The 15,811-nt window shown below is 40.4% G+C and overlaps 1 protein-coding gene and 1 long non-coding RNA gene across 6 annotated transcripts in view; one reads left to right on the top strand and one right to left on the bottom strand.

Moving 5' to 3' along the window:
* LOC113182704 (uncharacterized) overlaps positions 1-15,811 on the bottom strand; it is a 140,867-nt gene that overhangs the window by 6,478 nt on the left and 118,578 nt on the right. For all 3 annotated transcript variants that reach the window (XR_013344285.1, XR_013344286.1, XR_003300785.2), the window contains one exon: positions 5,247-5,397. This is a non-coding gene — a long non-coding RNA (uncharacterized LOC113182704). The remainder of the gene's footprint in view (positions 1-5,246; positions 5,398-15,811) is intronic.
* Cacnb4 (calcium voltage-gated channel auxiliary subunit beta 4) overlaps positions 1-15,811 on the top strand; it is a 241,663-nt gene that overhangs the window by 159,297 nt on the left and 66,555 nt on the right. The window lies entirely within an intron of this gene.

Genomic DNA, 15,811 nt, shown 5'->3' with positions numbered 1-15,811 from the left:
GTCAAATATCAACACTTCAGTTCATAATGTAAAAGTGCTTTATTATAAAAGCAGACATCAGGGCTGGGGCTCAGCGGTAGTGCACTTGCCTGGCATGTGTGAGGCACTGGGTTCAATTCTTAGCACTGCATATAAGTAAATAAAGGTCTATCAACAACTAAATAGATATTTAAAAAATAAAATAAGAGTAGATATCAGGGAGGTTCAAATTTCCATTTTAAGTTGACAGTTATTCAATAGTAAAAATGTGTAAAAAATTTTTAAAAAATTAGGAAATAATGGCTATCATTTGTTTTTCTTTTTTTCTTTATTCTTAGTTTTCTTTCCTTCTTGTCTTTTTTAAAAAAGACATTGCTTTTATGTCTTTGTATGTGGATAGCTGTCTGCATGCAGAGTGTGAGGCCGGCTGGGGAACTAGTGTCTCCTGTCATGCCCTGAGCTGCAGGAACTGTTCACCATCCACATGACCAAGTTAGCTCTTCTTTTTTTGCAGGAGTAGGAGGCAGTACGAGGGATTGAACTCAGGAGCACTCGGCCACTGAGCCACATCCCCAGTCCTATTTTGTATTTTATTTAGAGACAGGTTCTCACTGAGTTGCTTATCGCCTCACTTTTGCTGAGGCTGGCTTTGAACTTGTGATCCTCCTGCCTCAGCCTCCTGAGCTGCTGGGATTGCAGATGTGCACCTCCATGCGTGGCAACTACCTCATACTCAAGCCAGTTTCTGCTTAAAGCATGGGCTTCCTCACAGCCCCCTCATGCCCCTCCATCCATAATCTCTCAGTTTCTGCATCTGTTGCTGCCTGCCGGATAATTTTCCTTTTTCTTATGTCTGACTTTCAAGAAAGAAGGGTAGAGAAAGCAGACAGAGAAAATGAATGTGATTGGTCAAGTTCACCTCTTCTGTGCAGGAGCTTTTTATCTTCCAGCCCATTGGCCACGCTCTACAGTCTTGCCATTCTCTTGCATCGTCTTCCCTTACACAATTCTGGTAGTATCTGACACTGCCCACTCAGCCAGCACCACACCCCTGTGACTGGATGAGTAAAACACGCTATCATGCTCACTTACTTCACATTTGCAATCACTGACCTCAAGTGAGTATCCAGTGATGTTCACCAGTTGCATTACCCTCACTAGTCCATTTGCTCCCCCTTCTTCAGGAGGACCCTTTCATCCCTGCTTTCTGCTCACCCCTCAAACCTCTAGAACCTCTCTCCATCCTCAGTCTCAGCTGGTGACTTTGCTTTATTTTAATGGGAAGTAGAAGCAGTGCCATAGGATCTCATCATCACATCTTCATACCTACCCATCACATCTTCATACCTGCCCATATTCTCTGCCTTCTCTCCTGTAGCTGCATGAATGGCCCATGTTCTCTCTTAGCCAGCCTCTCCTCTTGTGCAAGAGATCCATCTCCTCTTGCCTACTCAGAGTGTTGCTGTAGCAATTCTCTCTTTCTTACATCACCAGTTTCCACTGAATCATTCTCATCTGCAGTATAAATATCCTTTTATTTCTCCCATGTTAGAACATCCTCTGTGGATGCTTCCTCCTCCTCCTTTTATCCATTTCTCTTTTCCGTTTCTGTGGCATCCTTTATTCGTTTGTGCCCCGAATACCTTTAATGGTATGATGAAGCCTAAGGAATTTGTCTCAGAAAAAAGTTTTTAAATGCTTCAGAAAACACAGGACTAAAAAGAAATACATGATATAGGGATACGGTTATCAAAACAACATTCAACTATTGTGATATGGAAACATGTTTTTACTCATGTACTAAATAATACATTTAATATACAAGCAAGCTAAAGTTCAATTTTATTTTTTTTCAAATAAAAATAAGTCATATAACTGCAAAAGTTCTCTCCAGTTATTGCTCTCTCTTGCATTTATCTATTTCACCAAAGATTGTATCATCTTATGAGAGTTAAGCATTCTCTTGATCTGTTAAAGTTTTGTTACTTAAACAACGGAAATCATCTTCTTGCATGAATTGATTGGCAAACATGAATAGAAAGGAATATTGGGAAGCAATGAAGTGATCTGAGTTGCCACTGGAAGAATATATAACTGTTGTGGTTAGATCTTAAGTGACCCTCCTAAGCTTCTGTGTTAAAGGCTTGGTCAGCAGCCCACCATGCTGTTGGGAGATGGTGGAAATGTTAGGAGGTGGGGCCTAGTGGAAGGACATTAGTGAGGTGTCCTTGAAGAGCATATTGGGACCCTGGCCCTTCCTCTCTTTGTGCTTCCCAGCTACCATGAAGTGTAACTTTGCTCTACCAGATGCTCCCTACCATGTTGTTCTGCCTCACCACAGACCCAGAATCAATAGAGCCAACCAGCAAGGGATCAGTACCTCTGAAACCATGAACTCAAATAAACCATTCCTCCTAGTAAGTTGATTTTCTCAGGTATTTGTCACCGCGTTGGAACGCTGACTAACACGGCCGCTGAGCAACTCTGAGCACATGTGTCAAGACTTGCCACCCACGTTTATCTGAACACTTACAGTGCAGGAAATCACAATCACATGAGATCTACCTAGTGACACATAGGATGCTATCAGTTTAAACTACTAGTGAGCATGATATTCTGAGATTTCTGTACCAATTGTCATGGGTATGAATATATCCACTATTTCCGTGGGTCACAAAGTAAATAGATACTGCTGATATTAGTAATTAATGAAAATGCTAGATTAGTTACAGAGTAGTCAAAATAAAGATGGAATTTTTCCATTTAAATCTCTGAATTCTCTCAGAGATTATTATTTGAAAATTACTTGGAGTTCCTAACTTAAGAAGCCCTGTTTTTTTATAACAAGAGTTCCTTTAAAAGTTGTTCCATTTTCTGTGTTCTACTTCTTTCTTGCGCTCTCTCTCTTTCTCTCTCTCTCTAAAGTTGTAGTTGGACACAACACATGTTTTTTTAAAAAATTATTTTTTAGAAGTAGTTGGACATAATACCTTTACTTATTTATTTTTATGTGGTGCTGAGGATCGAACCCAGGGTCTTACACATGCTAGATGAGCACTCTACCACTAAGCCACTATCCCAGCCCCAACACCCTTATTTTATTTATTAATTTTTATGTGGTGCACAGGATCGAGCCCAGGGCCTTGCACGTGCTAGGCGAGCATTCTACCACTGAGCCACAACCCCAGCCCCCTCTCTCTTGCTCCATTAAGCCCACTTGATCAGGCTTTTGCCCACATAATCCACTGACGCTGTTCTTACCAAGGCCATCAGTGGCTTCCATGTTGCTATGATGACAGATCTTGCTCACATCAGTAGTATTTGACGCAATTGATCATTCTTCTGGGTACATTCTTATTTAGTTGGCTTCAAGGATATACACTGTCTTAGTTTTCCTCCGGCCTTTTTGGAGATGGGGTCTAGTGGAAGGAACTTAGGTCATGGGGGGCATACCCTTGAAGGGGGATGTCAGGAACCTAGCCCCTTCCTCTCAAGAGAGAAGAGAAGGAGAAGGCAGAAAATAGAACAACTTTTAAAGGGAATTTTGCTTTAAAAATCAGGATTTCTTAAATTAGGGTTCCCAAATAATCCTTGGATAGAATTCATAGAGCTCACTAATTGAGATGGAAAAAACATTACATCTTCGACTACTCAGTTCTCTGATACTTATTCTGATTCCCCAACTCCTGACTGCTAAATCTTGGAATGAGCCGACTCAACCCTTCAGTTTTGTGTCTGTGTGCATTCTTTATTGGTCTCTGCCAGCTTAGAGGCTTGACATGCCCACTGTATTCCATTGCCCCTCTAAAATTGTAATTCCAGCTTCACCCCTGCTCTCGAAGGCCAGATGCCTACTCACTGTCTCCACTTGGTTACCTAATAGGAAAACCAACTTGTCGACCCAATCTGGGTTCCCATTGTTTTTTCCAAACCTGCTTTTCTTGTGCTGTTTCCCTCCCAGCCAATAGCAGCTCCATTCTTCCAGGTCAAACACACTGGAGTCATGTTTAATTCTTCTTTCTCTCACATCCCACATTTAATCCATCAGCAATTATTGTTAGTGTCAAAATTTCTTGGACGTTGCTATTTTCTGCTGTCTCAATGTCCATCCCCTCTAAGGCCTCTTCCCTGAAATATTGTCCCAGCCTCCTCATTCCTCTTGCTGAATCTTTTTTCTACCCTTAAATTAGAAAGTTTACAGATCTTACAAGCTCCCTTGAATTCAGAAGAAACATACACTGTGCCGAATGAAATTCAGAACCCTTACAGGTATTGCTAATGTGTGCAATTCCACAGTGATGGGTGTTTTCCTGTTAAGTGCCTTACAGAATACATTCAGCAGCTAAATTATGAACCTGATAGGATTTTAAATACAGCCCTACAGGTTTGTTTCCCATAGAAAGATGGTTTCAAAAGCAGAGCATCTCAATTTAGGAGCTTATTTTTTTTAATGTTGAAATAAAATTGTGACCTACATCCCTCAAATATTAAGGGATTTTGTTATTTCTGTTGTGTGGCTGCCAAGCACACAAAATGTGTTCACTAATAGCCATGTCCATCTACTGTTCATTCTCTGTTACAGAACCAGAAAATAATAGAAATGCCTCAAATAGCTTGGAGTGCGAGTAACTTCTTAGCAATTATTAATTAGGTCACTTGTTCAATAAACACCATTGAATGGTTTTTATGTGCCAGGCGCTCCAGTGGGTGCTGGGGATACAAAGATGAACAAAAACCATTGAATATCATCAGAAATCACATTAAGTAGGAGGTAGGTGGTTAAGTACTAGATCCAACAACAGCACAAAGTAGAGAATTTTCAGCCCTTTAAAATGCACCTCTCTTCTTCATTCAGGGATTCAGAAAATGTTTTAGGGACTCCCACCTTATAAATAATCGCTTCCATCATTATAAATAATCGCTTCCATCATGTTACACCTGTTCCCCGTAGTCGCATTTATGTGTATGCGTGTGTGCGTTAGGAGCTTTGAGAACACGCACATACCACATGCATATATGCATGTAATATACCCACGAGTTTAAAAACCAGTTCCCCTGCGTGGAGGTGAGTTGTAAATGATGGAGAATTAATCAGCGTAACAAAATACAGCATGCTGCCCAAGTGTGTTAAAGAATTAACTTTGTTCTTAAACTTACTTTACTAAAACCAGGTTACACCGAACTCAGAAATAATTTCCCAATCTCCCTCCTTTTATTTAAGAGATAACTGTGACCAATTTGAAGGTGAGAAACTTTCTTTAAATTACCCCAATGATCCACAGAAGGATTAGGAATAGGATCCAAGTTTCCTCTTCAGTCCTGGGCTCCTTCTTCCACTCTGTCAACATGATTTCACAGGCTGATGCTTTAAAACAGCTTTTCCAGGCTGAGGTTGGGGCTCAGTGGTAGAGTGCTTGCCTTGCATAAAAATATCAATAAAATAGAATTTTAAAAGTTTCTGTTTAGAAAACAAAACATACAGACAACAACTGCAGCAACAATAACAAAAAACCCTCAGCTTTTCCCATCAGAATTGTGTAGGAAAATCTGAGATGGTGTGGCCAAGAATTGATATTTTATATTTGAAGAATGGAATGCCAGCTAGACACGGGCCTGGCTTCTGACCAGGCTCCCCGCGGTGGCTACAAGGAAAGGCTAAGTGCATAGCCGTAGCTGCAGCAAGGGGTCACACGGGGTCATGGGCTTGACGCCAAGACTGGGAGCAAGGCCCAGGAGTTCAGATGTGTCTGCAGGAGACCTAGTACATAAGGGAAGAGCAAGATGAGATGTAGGTCTTTAAGGACAGCCTGCCCTAAGGAGCTGAGATGACAAGTGAGAGGAGGGTCTGATGGACAAGTCTTGGGATCCTCTGGGACTTTAGAAGTTGGAGTCAGGATCAGAGTGGAAACAACAGGCAGCCTGGGTCGGGGTGGGGGCCAAACGCATAACCTAGGGCCTAACCTGCAGTTCAGTTGTTGGGTTGAGTGCAGTTGCTATCAGGTACTCTCCCCTCATCACACTCCCACCTGTTGTCTCACACCCACTCAGACATGTCCTCAGTAAGCCTGGGCTTGCTGTTTCTTCAGAGTTCTGAGTATTGCATAGCTGGCCCGGAGCAAGCGTGGTTCTTTGACATCAGGTGCCAATCCTCATAAACTCACAAAGATGAGTGTGGATAAATTCCAACCTGAAGTTATTTTGCAACAGGCTATGTCAACAAACCTTGGGTATCGACTAGGTGTGGTCCTTTAGGAATACACTCAATATTTTATGAAACTGCCTTGCAAAGTTCAGACGGTCTCAAAACCAATGGAATAAAAAAGAGGGTTTATGATTTTCACCAACTATGTGAGTCTACAGAAGACATTTGCCTTAATAACTATCTTTTTGAAAGCTCCTTTCTTGAAAACTTTTAAAACTTTGTTCTAATTAGTTATACATGACAGCAGAAAGCATTTTGACACATTATACACAAATGAAGCACGACTTCTCCTTCCTCTGATTGAACATGGTGCAGAGTCACACTGGTAGTATAATCATATATGTCTATCTCATTCCACTGTCCTTCCCATCTCCACAGCCCCTCCCCTCCCCTTACTCCCCTCTGCACAATCCAAAGTTTTTGAAAGCTCTGAATGTCAAAAAACATGAGACTATACATGCCAAAGGTCTGACATTAGAAACATATAAATCTCATAAACTCCTGCCCTTGCACTGGGAAAATTTTATATTAACTTGCGGTGGTCAGGACAATGGCGACCCAAAGATGTCCACATACTAATGTGTGGGTGAATATGTATCTTAGGCTATTTTCTGTTGCTATAACAGAATACCTGAGACTGGGTAATTTATAAAGAAAAGAGATTTATTTTGGTACACAGTTTTGGAGACTAAGAAGGCCAAATCAGGTCTCAGCATTTGCTTGGCTTCTAGTGAGGGTCTCATCCATACCACTTCAACTCATGGTAGAAAGCAAAGGATCACAGGGAGAGAGGAAACAAGACAAAGTTAAAGAAGACAAATTTACTTTTCAAAAAATCTGCTCTTGGGGTGACTGATCCATTCTACGAGAGTGAGAAGTCGCCCACAGGAGAAGTGCATTAATCCATTACTATCCATTACTGAGGGCTCTGCGCCCCCCCCCCACACACCCAGATACCTCTAGGTTTAGCACATGAATTGTTGGAGAACATACTCAAACGATAGCAGTTTAGTTTCATGACAAAGGAGAATTAAATTTGCTAAAGTTGGTTGACCTTGATGTGGGCATATTACCCTGGATTAGCCCAACATGATTACTGCTATAGTTGGGATTGTAAGGGTCCTCCACAGGTCCATGTGTTAAAGGTAGAGTTGGGCTCCTGGGAAGTGGTAGAGCCTTTAAGAGGTGGGGCCTAATGGGAGGCTCTAGGATCCTCAGAGGCATGCTGTTGAAATGAGTCGTGGGACCCCAGATGCTTCCTCTTTCTCTTTCTGGCCATGAGATGAGTGTTTTTGCTTTGCCACATGCTCCCACCATGTTGCCCACCGTGATGTGCTGCCTTGCCCAAAGCAACAGAACCAATCTGAATCCTCCAAAGCTGTGAACCAAAATAACTTTTCTCTTTATACATTTATTTATCTCTTGTATTTTGTTACAGTAACAGAAAACTAATACAGGGTCCTGTAAGAAGAAGAGGGAGGCAAAATAGAGAGAAACAGAGAGAGGTCAGTATGAGAAGGATTCATCCTGACATCACTTCTTTGAACAGAGAGGAAGGGGACTGTGAGCCAGGGAAGGCAGGTGGCCTCTAGGAGCTGGAAAAGGCAAGAAAACAGATTCTTCCCTAGAGCCTCTAGAAAGAATATAATTTTATTGACATCTTAATTTTAGGCCAGTGAGACCCACTTTGGACTTCTTACTCCCAGAACAATAAGCTAATAAATTAGTGATGGTGTAAACCACTGAGTTTGTGGTGATTTGCTTCAGCAGCAGTAGGAAACAATGCACTCTTAGATGAGAACAGAGTGACTGAGGCATGATACATCAGTGTGGCTCATCTCCTGTCATCCATGCTGTTTTAAACCAAGGTTCGCCATTTGATGTTTATAATTAGGTATTTGCAACAGCCTTCATTTTTGAAATGATGCATTATGGCTTGTTTCCAAAGGATACTGTTGGTGAAACAACTTCCTAAACTAACCAAGTTTTATATTGGTCAAAGCTAAGAGTTCTCAATATTTTGAAGACCCATGCTAACCTAGCCACTTGGCACTATTTCGTTTGTCAGTTGTGATCATGATCATAAAACACAGTTGTATATTTAAGTGGAAATTCTTTTTTGGTCAACAGAGAATCAAAATACAAACTATATGAGATCAGTAGATGTCTGAGGTTACTACCAGGACTCCAGACTTGTGAAGTCAAAAGGGATGTAAAAATGAAGTCTTTTTTTTACAGTTGTGCTTTTAATTAGTATTCACAAAGAAAAAAAGCGCACATCTGACACCTAATAATTCCTAAATTGGTGTGACATTTAATGGGTTACCATAATAGGATTGCCAAATATATATAGGAGGAGCTAATTACAAGGCATTTAATGTGGAAATCACAACCTTTACAAGATGGTTCGTAGCCAGATTTTTTGGGTGTTCATCATTGGCAGGAAGAAAAAAATGAGCTCGTTAGGAATAAAGTTTTGTTTGAAGTTTCCAAGTTCTGGTTTTTGGTGTGAGGAGAAAAATTTAGGTCTGTGTAGTTGTTTTTTTCCAAATTGCACTAAGAAATGCTTCTATTCGGGCGATCTGGTTTTAATGTTTTCTTTAGCCATGGCTAGATCATGGTCCTTAACGGTGTGTATGAAGGACTAAGGTACAAGGTAAGGGGAGCATTGATGGGGGAGGGAAGAAAAAGGGGAGAGGTGAGCAGGACCTGAACTGTAGTTAGAAAAGAGAGGTGCCCAGGGTAGAAAATATAAGGAGGTGCTCACCCTCTGGAATATGGCAAGCTGTGCCTGTACTAGGCAGGATTCTAAGGATGCTTCTTAAAAGTGCTTCTAAAAACCGTGAGTGCCTCTGAACTTTTTGCTCCCAAGGAGGCCTCACTTGCCTCAGTAATCTCACCATGGAGGTAAGGACTTGGTTGATGATGCTATAATAAGGATGTAAGCTTGCCTTTAGCTTAGAAGTCAGACTTTATCCTAGGTCTCCTCATACATTCAATACCACCCCTCTTTGGAAAACTCTGGACCACGAGAGAGAATTCACAGAAGGCTTAACCTTCGGTGGCCCCAGATAATCCAGAATCGAATGCTATACCTCCTAGGAAGCACACCTCCCAAGGCTACCCTGGTCAAGGTTCAAGGCCCACCCTTCAGGAGTGCTGGACCCTACAGTTGGCTCCAGTTGAAATCACACCCTCCATGTGGAATAAAACTTCATGGAACAGAGATTCACACAGCTCTCCAATATACCTTCTGATTTCAGGAAAACTTTTTCATCATTTTGCTTGAATTTGTTTTGCACACATAGAAATATTTTCAAATTTCACAAAATCTGTATGAAATCAGAGTGGTGATGAGGTGAATGTGATATTTTCATCACTGGACATCCTGCCTTTGTTGTTTCTGGCTATTGTGCATGGGGTCGCTTGCATGAAATACTAACACTACACAGAACAGATATCATGTAGAATTTATTTGGAAAAGTATTCGTATGCAATTATGTAGTGGCATACACACAATGCCTTGAACGTGCATCTGATAGCTTAGGCTAGGCGTATGTCTGCATGCCGCATAGCGACAGCTCTGGTATGTGATGCTCTAGGTATTTACAGAGCCAGTGGTCAGGGACCATCCCTGTGATTACATAACAGTGGAAGCTCTCTGGTTAGGACAGTGGCCTTATTAGAAAGGGAAAGCCTCTGGAGTCCAATAGTTGGCATCAGCCTATTTTCTTGCAGAGCTGAGACAGCTTTCTGCTAAGCTTGCAACAAAGGGAAGGAAATGGTTCTCTGGAGCCATTCAGATTTGCCTCTTGCCAGCCACAGGTTTACTGTTCTCTTTAAATGGTTGTAAGCACTTGGGAGGAACTTTGTGTCTTCCATGGTGCTCTGCCTGTGGTGGAATGCTTAGTACATATTCATTGACTGAACGAGTGAGTTCAATCAATACTGATGCCTGCTGTATTAAAAAAAAAAATCCATATAGGTTTTGTGGCAACTTGAAAACATGGGCCATGTCTCCATAAGGGCAAACCCGTATTTTGGCAGAGAACAAATCACTGCATATGGTCGAGGGTGGCTATTGTATCCAAATGTGGAAATTGGTTTCACCCTTTTTCACCAACCCTTTTCACTTTTGTTTCAAAACATTTGTTTCTGCCACTTTGAGAGGAGGAGGTAAGACAGAGGACCTTAGTTATCAGGGCATTGAGGTTTCCACTAACTTTCTCTTTAATGTCCTTCTAGTTGTGAAGTTTGTGGGTAAACCATAGCGTTCATTTCAGAAATAACTCTTTTTGTCTAGATTGGGTATTCAGAATAACAGTGGTAGTTGTCATCCTTCTCCTTGGTATCACTAAAATGTCTTTGAACAATGACTGTGTTGGCCCTGTGCGAAGTTCTTATTTAGCCTCCCATTCTATGTGGCAATTATCCTTTTTAGCCCATTACCACCAGAGGTGTTCCTTTTATGGGTGAATTCCTTATGCTCCAGAGCTGTCACACGTAGGGATCCTGCTGAGAACCAAACAGGTATTTCTCGTATCTTCCCAGAGTCTCCCAAGTTCGCAGTCATCTTTTCAACTTTATAGTTTCATTCTTTCATAACAGAGAGCTGGCTATTCAAAGGGTGTGTGATTGAAACTCAGCCTGTGCATATTGGTTAACATTGTATGCGTGTGCCTACATCCTGGATGCCTTCTTATTGAAGGATTTGTGTAAAGAATTCTATATTTGACTTGTGGGTAAACAGCTTTTGTGTGATCAGAAATACACAAACATATTTCTAAACGTATCTATTTAATTTTGAAACACTAAAAAGCTTACTAAGGAGAGTTGATGATTCTATACCAGAGAATCATTTTCAAACTTGGATACTTTTGACATTTTGGACTGTCATTCTTTGTTGTGGGGGCCTGTCCTGTGCATTATAGGGCATTTTGCAAAATCCTGGCTTCTAACCATCAGATGTTAGTAGCATCTCCCTAACCTCTCTTCCATTGCCCAATTTGTGAGAATGAAAAATGTCTCTGGATACTTCTAAATATCCTGAGTCGGGACAGGGATTGCCCCTACTTGAGGAACTATATTCTAAGCTCAAGGTTAAAAAGCCTTACTGTGCACTAAAACACACCTCTGGTGCTTCCTCTGTGGCTCTGCCACTTGCAAACATTGCCAATACTTTGGTTTTCTGTGTTAGCTGTGAGTGATCACTAAGTGCTGTATAATCCTTAGATAAATATAAATATGCACTATTTCTTACTTTCAACAATTTGTAATCAAGATAAGATTTTTAGTTGACTCTTTAAAAACTGATGATAGTCTTTTGTTGAATGTTTTTATTCCATGAGAGCTCTTTTTTCCCAATGGAAATCAGTTAAAATAGCAAAAATAATTTTATGCTTTACAGTCTTTCATTCTTTCAAGCCTTCATAGGAATATAGAATAAACTGGTCCAATATATATCTTTCTTGATTTCTCATGTATTTCTAATTATTTGCTTTTCTCTGTAACAAATAGAGAAGGGTTATAACAGGAAATCATATAAAAAGGGATCCTCAGTCTCTCATTTTATGCTTTTAGGAGAGTGTAAGGAATATAATCACATAAAAAGGCTGAAAAACCTTAAGAAAGGACTGAGAAATAAGTATAAACTAGCCAAAAGTAAAAAATTACCCAAAGTTTTCTTTCTTCATAAATTATCTGGTTAATATTTTTCAAGCTTAATACCTGTTACTTTCCTTCTAAAATATTCATAGATCTTTTATATTGATTTTTTTTCATCTTAATTTTTAAAAATGGGAAAATATCTAAGATACCAGTCTGTTTTCATTTAAGACACAACCCTAGGACTATAAGGAAATTTGAAAAGATGCCAGGGCATGAGATTTTATATCCTGCTTCAGAAACTTAGTTCTGTGCCTTAAACCTCTGCTGTCTTGGTCAGGAAATACATTCTTATTTTTGACTTAAATCTCTCACTCTACAGGGAAGTGTGTATTTGTGGTTGGGTTTTTTTCTCACCCTGATGTAACTGCAGAATGGCTGTTCCCCTGGTCAACAAATTCAACATTTCTAGAAATTAGAAGAATGTTAATTAAAACTACACTGAGATTTACCTCACTCCAATCAGAATGACAGTTATCAAGACTACAAGAAACAATAAATGTTGGTGAGGATGTGGGGAAAGGGCACACTCATGCATTGCTGGTGGGACTGCAAATTGGTGAACCACTCTGGAAAGCAGCATGGAGATTCCTCAAAAAAAGGAATGGAATGGAATCACCATTTAACACAGTTATACCACTCCTTGGTATATATCCAAAGGAGTTAAAATCAGCTTAGTAAATGATGCAGCCATATCCATGTTTATAGAAGCTCAATGTACAATAGCTAAGCTATGGAGCCAAACTAGATGCCCTTCAACAGATGAATATATAAAGAAAATGTCATATACACAATGGAATATTACTCTGCCATAAATAAGAATGACTTTAGGACATTTGCTGGTAAATAGAAGGATCTGGAGACTTATCATGCTAAGTAAAATAATCAAATCGCCCTGAACCAAAGGTCAAATGGTCTCTCTGATATATGGATGCTAACACACAAGGGAGGATTAGAGGGAAGAATAGAAGTTCATTGGATTAGACAAAGAGAAATGAAGGGAAAGGAGGGCAATGGGAATAGGAAAGACAGTAGAATGAATCCGACATAACTTCTTTTTTTGTGTGTGTGTGTGTGTGTGTGTGTACCACACTGAATACACCACAGTGAATCTCAACATTGTGTACATCCTCAAGACTGGGATCCTAATTAGAATAAGATATACTCCATATCTATATAAATATGTCAAAATAGACTCTGCTGTCATATATAACTAAGAAGAACAAAACCAAAACAAAACAAAATAAAAAAGAATGGCTATTCCCAGCTCTTGAGTTTGAGCCATTCACATTCTTAAAGCACGTTGTTTAAAAATTTCCCTTGGCTTTCCGTCTCCAGATGAGTTGATCCAGATTTCCTTTCCGTGATTTTCATAAACTCCTTCATCATCTGCAGCCCTCCCTCCCTTCCTCTGAGGTCTTCACTTTCCTTTGAATGGCAGGTCCCTGAAACCACAGGGCAGGGGGTCCCCAGAGATACCTTGGAAGGTCTATACCTGGAGCACATGTTTAGTGTCCTGATAGGCTTTAAGCTGCTCTTCAACTTCAGTAAAACCCTCTCTTCTTTATCACCAGGCAAAAAGTTCAGCTTCTCTTTGCCTTCTAAATACTCCCTGCGTGATGTCTGCTTTCAAACTTTCCAAAGCCCTCGAGTTCACCACCTCTCCCTAAATATACCACTCAATCTTAAAGGTCTGGGAACACAGAAATTGGCAGTAAATGAGCTCCTTATTTTCTATTTGTTTGTTTGTTTGTTATGCTCTGTATACCCTAAAAGATCCTTTGGCTTAAATCAGACTCTCTCCTGGTGCCTTTGTTCCTGCCCCGCCTCTGTCTTTCCTCCCCAGCCTCCCCCCTCACCCCCCCTAGATTTTGACAGCAGCAGACGCCCATGCCATCCTCACCTTCTCTTCCTGCAGTTTTTTTTTTCTAACCAATGGCACCAAGCTATGTTTCGAGGACAAAATCCTCTTGAATAAAATTTGAGAACTTTTGATCCAGCTGTGACCCCTTTGAAAAACCAACGCAGGATGCTCTTTATTGCTGGTTGTCTTATTTGCTATTATCTCTACTCTACCTCAGTTTCCTTTATTTAGAAACTGTGCGCTGACCTGATTGAAATATTCTTAGCCCACATGCATTCACAGTGGTGCCAGCATTTGAAGCAGGACTTGACTTGTTGCAGGATGCCTGGCCGAGACCTGGAGAGGTCTGAGCCACCTAGCTCACTCGGCTGAAGGAAACTGCAGAACTGGCAGGAAGGTTTAACCAATCTTTGAAGTCATTTTTCTTCTTTCAAATTAATCCAATATTTGATTTTTAAAGGCATATTCTAAATGCAATATAGTATCCTGAATTGGCTCCTGGGACAGAAGAAGGATATGGGTAGAAAAACTGGTGAAATCTGATGAAGACTGGAGGTTTATTAATAACAATGTGCCAGCGTCAGCTTTTTAGTTGTGACAAACGCACCTTGCTAATTTAAGATGCTAACATTAGGAGAAACTGGGTGAAGAGTATATGGGAATTCTCTTATCTATGCAACTTTTCTATGAATCTGAAATTATTCCAAAATAAAGTTGATTTTAAGCAATAGCATATCTCCCCACCCCACCTCCCCGGGGATTAAACCCCGGGCCTTGTGCATGTGAAGCAAGCACTCTACTAACGGAGCTATATCCCCAGTCTCTCATGTCTTTTTCTATAAAGGAATTTGAGTTACTCCCCTGTATATTTTTGGTGGTCAGTATATTAAGGACTTGATTCAGGGAAAAATATGAACATAAAGTGCAGCTTTAATATGCAGAAAATAATTATTGAGCCTCTAGCTCATTTATACCCTTAATGACCATACCTAATCATTAGTGTCCTTGCTTATGCTATGTCCCCTATCTTCTGTTCTCCGCTTATCTGTAAATTATTTACTCATTTATGTGATGCTTCATTCAATAATCATTTATAAAACCAAGTATTGAGCTTAACCCTGAGGGGGAAAGAGATGAGCTTCTCATCACTGCACTTATATTATTTAATAGGTACCTTTCTGTATGTTTATTCCCCAGGGCTCATGGTTCCTACCCTCAAAGGGCACATAGCTCTGGGGAATAAACATACAGAAAGGTACCTATTAAATAATGTAAGTGCAGTGATAAGAAGTGGACACAGCAGTTTTAGTGGAAATAAAGCAAGCCTGAGGGATTATCATGAAAGCAACCTGAAGGTGACCGGCGTCTCTTTCAGGATGAGTAGGAGTTAGGACAGAAGTACGGAAGACATACGTCGGTAGGAGTCCACTGTACAAGGAGCATCCAGCAACGAGGGAGCTACAAGCTTTTTGGCACAACATGAGCAGAGATTGGAATGGGCAGAGAGTGAAATGAGATGAGGCTGGGAAGATGGGAGCCTGTCTTAGGGCCATCGGGACTAGGAGAGCTTTTTGTTGCTGGACAAGGCTGAGGTTTCACCCTTTATACCATAATGAGCTGGAAATAGAAGAACAGCAAAAGAAAAAGACCGGAGCATTTCATCATCCCTTTATTTCCCATTAATTACAATGGCTCAGATGTTTCCTAGAAATGTGGCTAACTCCAAAGGAGTGTTCATGCAATGAAAGGAGCTGCTGGCTTTATGAATAGCTCTTGGGCTTTTAGCTTTTACCCTAGTAGCTGGAAACAGTGTTTTCTTTTTAGAGTTTACTTAAGTAGTAAGGTCAATAATGATTTCTATGTAAATCCTAATGCAGAAGACAATAATTTTCTCACCCTCGCAAAAGAGTGAAAATAAATCTTTTGCTTTTATTCATAGGGCAACCAATCTTGAAACGCTGTCTATTTTTAAAAACCCTTGTGATGAAACATGAGAAGTTCTTATCTAAATGACTGATGATTTGCTTTTTAAAAAATGTTCTCACATTGTTGATCATGCTTGAATTGAGGCTAAGAATAAAAAGTGCATCTGAATAATTTTT

The sequence above is a fragment of the Urocitellus parryii genome, chromosome 1 (genome assembly GCF_045843805.1).
Source record: "Urocitellus parryii isolate mUroPar1 chromosome 1, mUroPar1.hap1, whole genome shotgun sequence".
NCBI lineage: Eukaryota > Metazoa > Chordata > Mammalia > Rodentia > Sciuridae > Urocitellus > Urocitellus parryii.
This window is presented reverse-complemented; position numbering and strand designations above follow the sequence as displayed.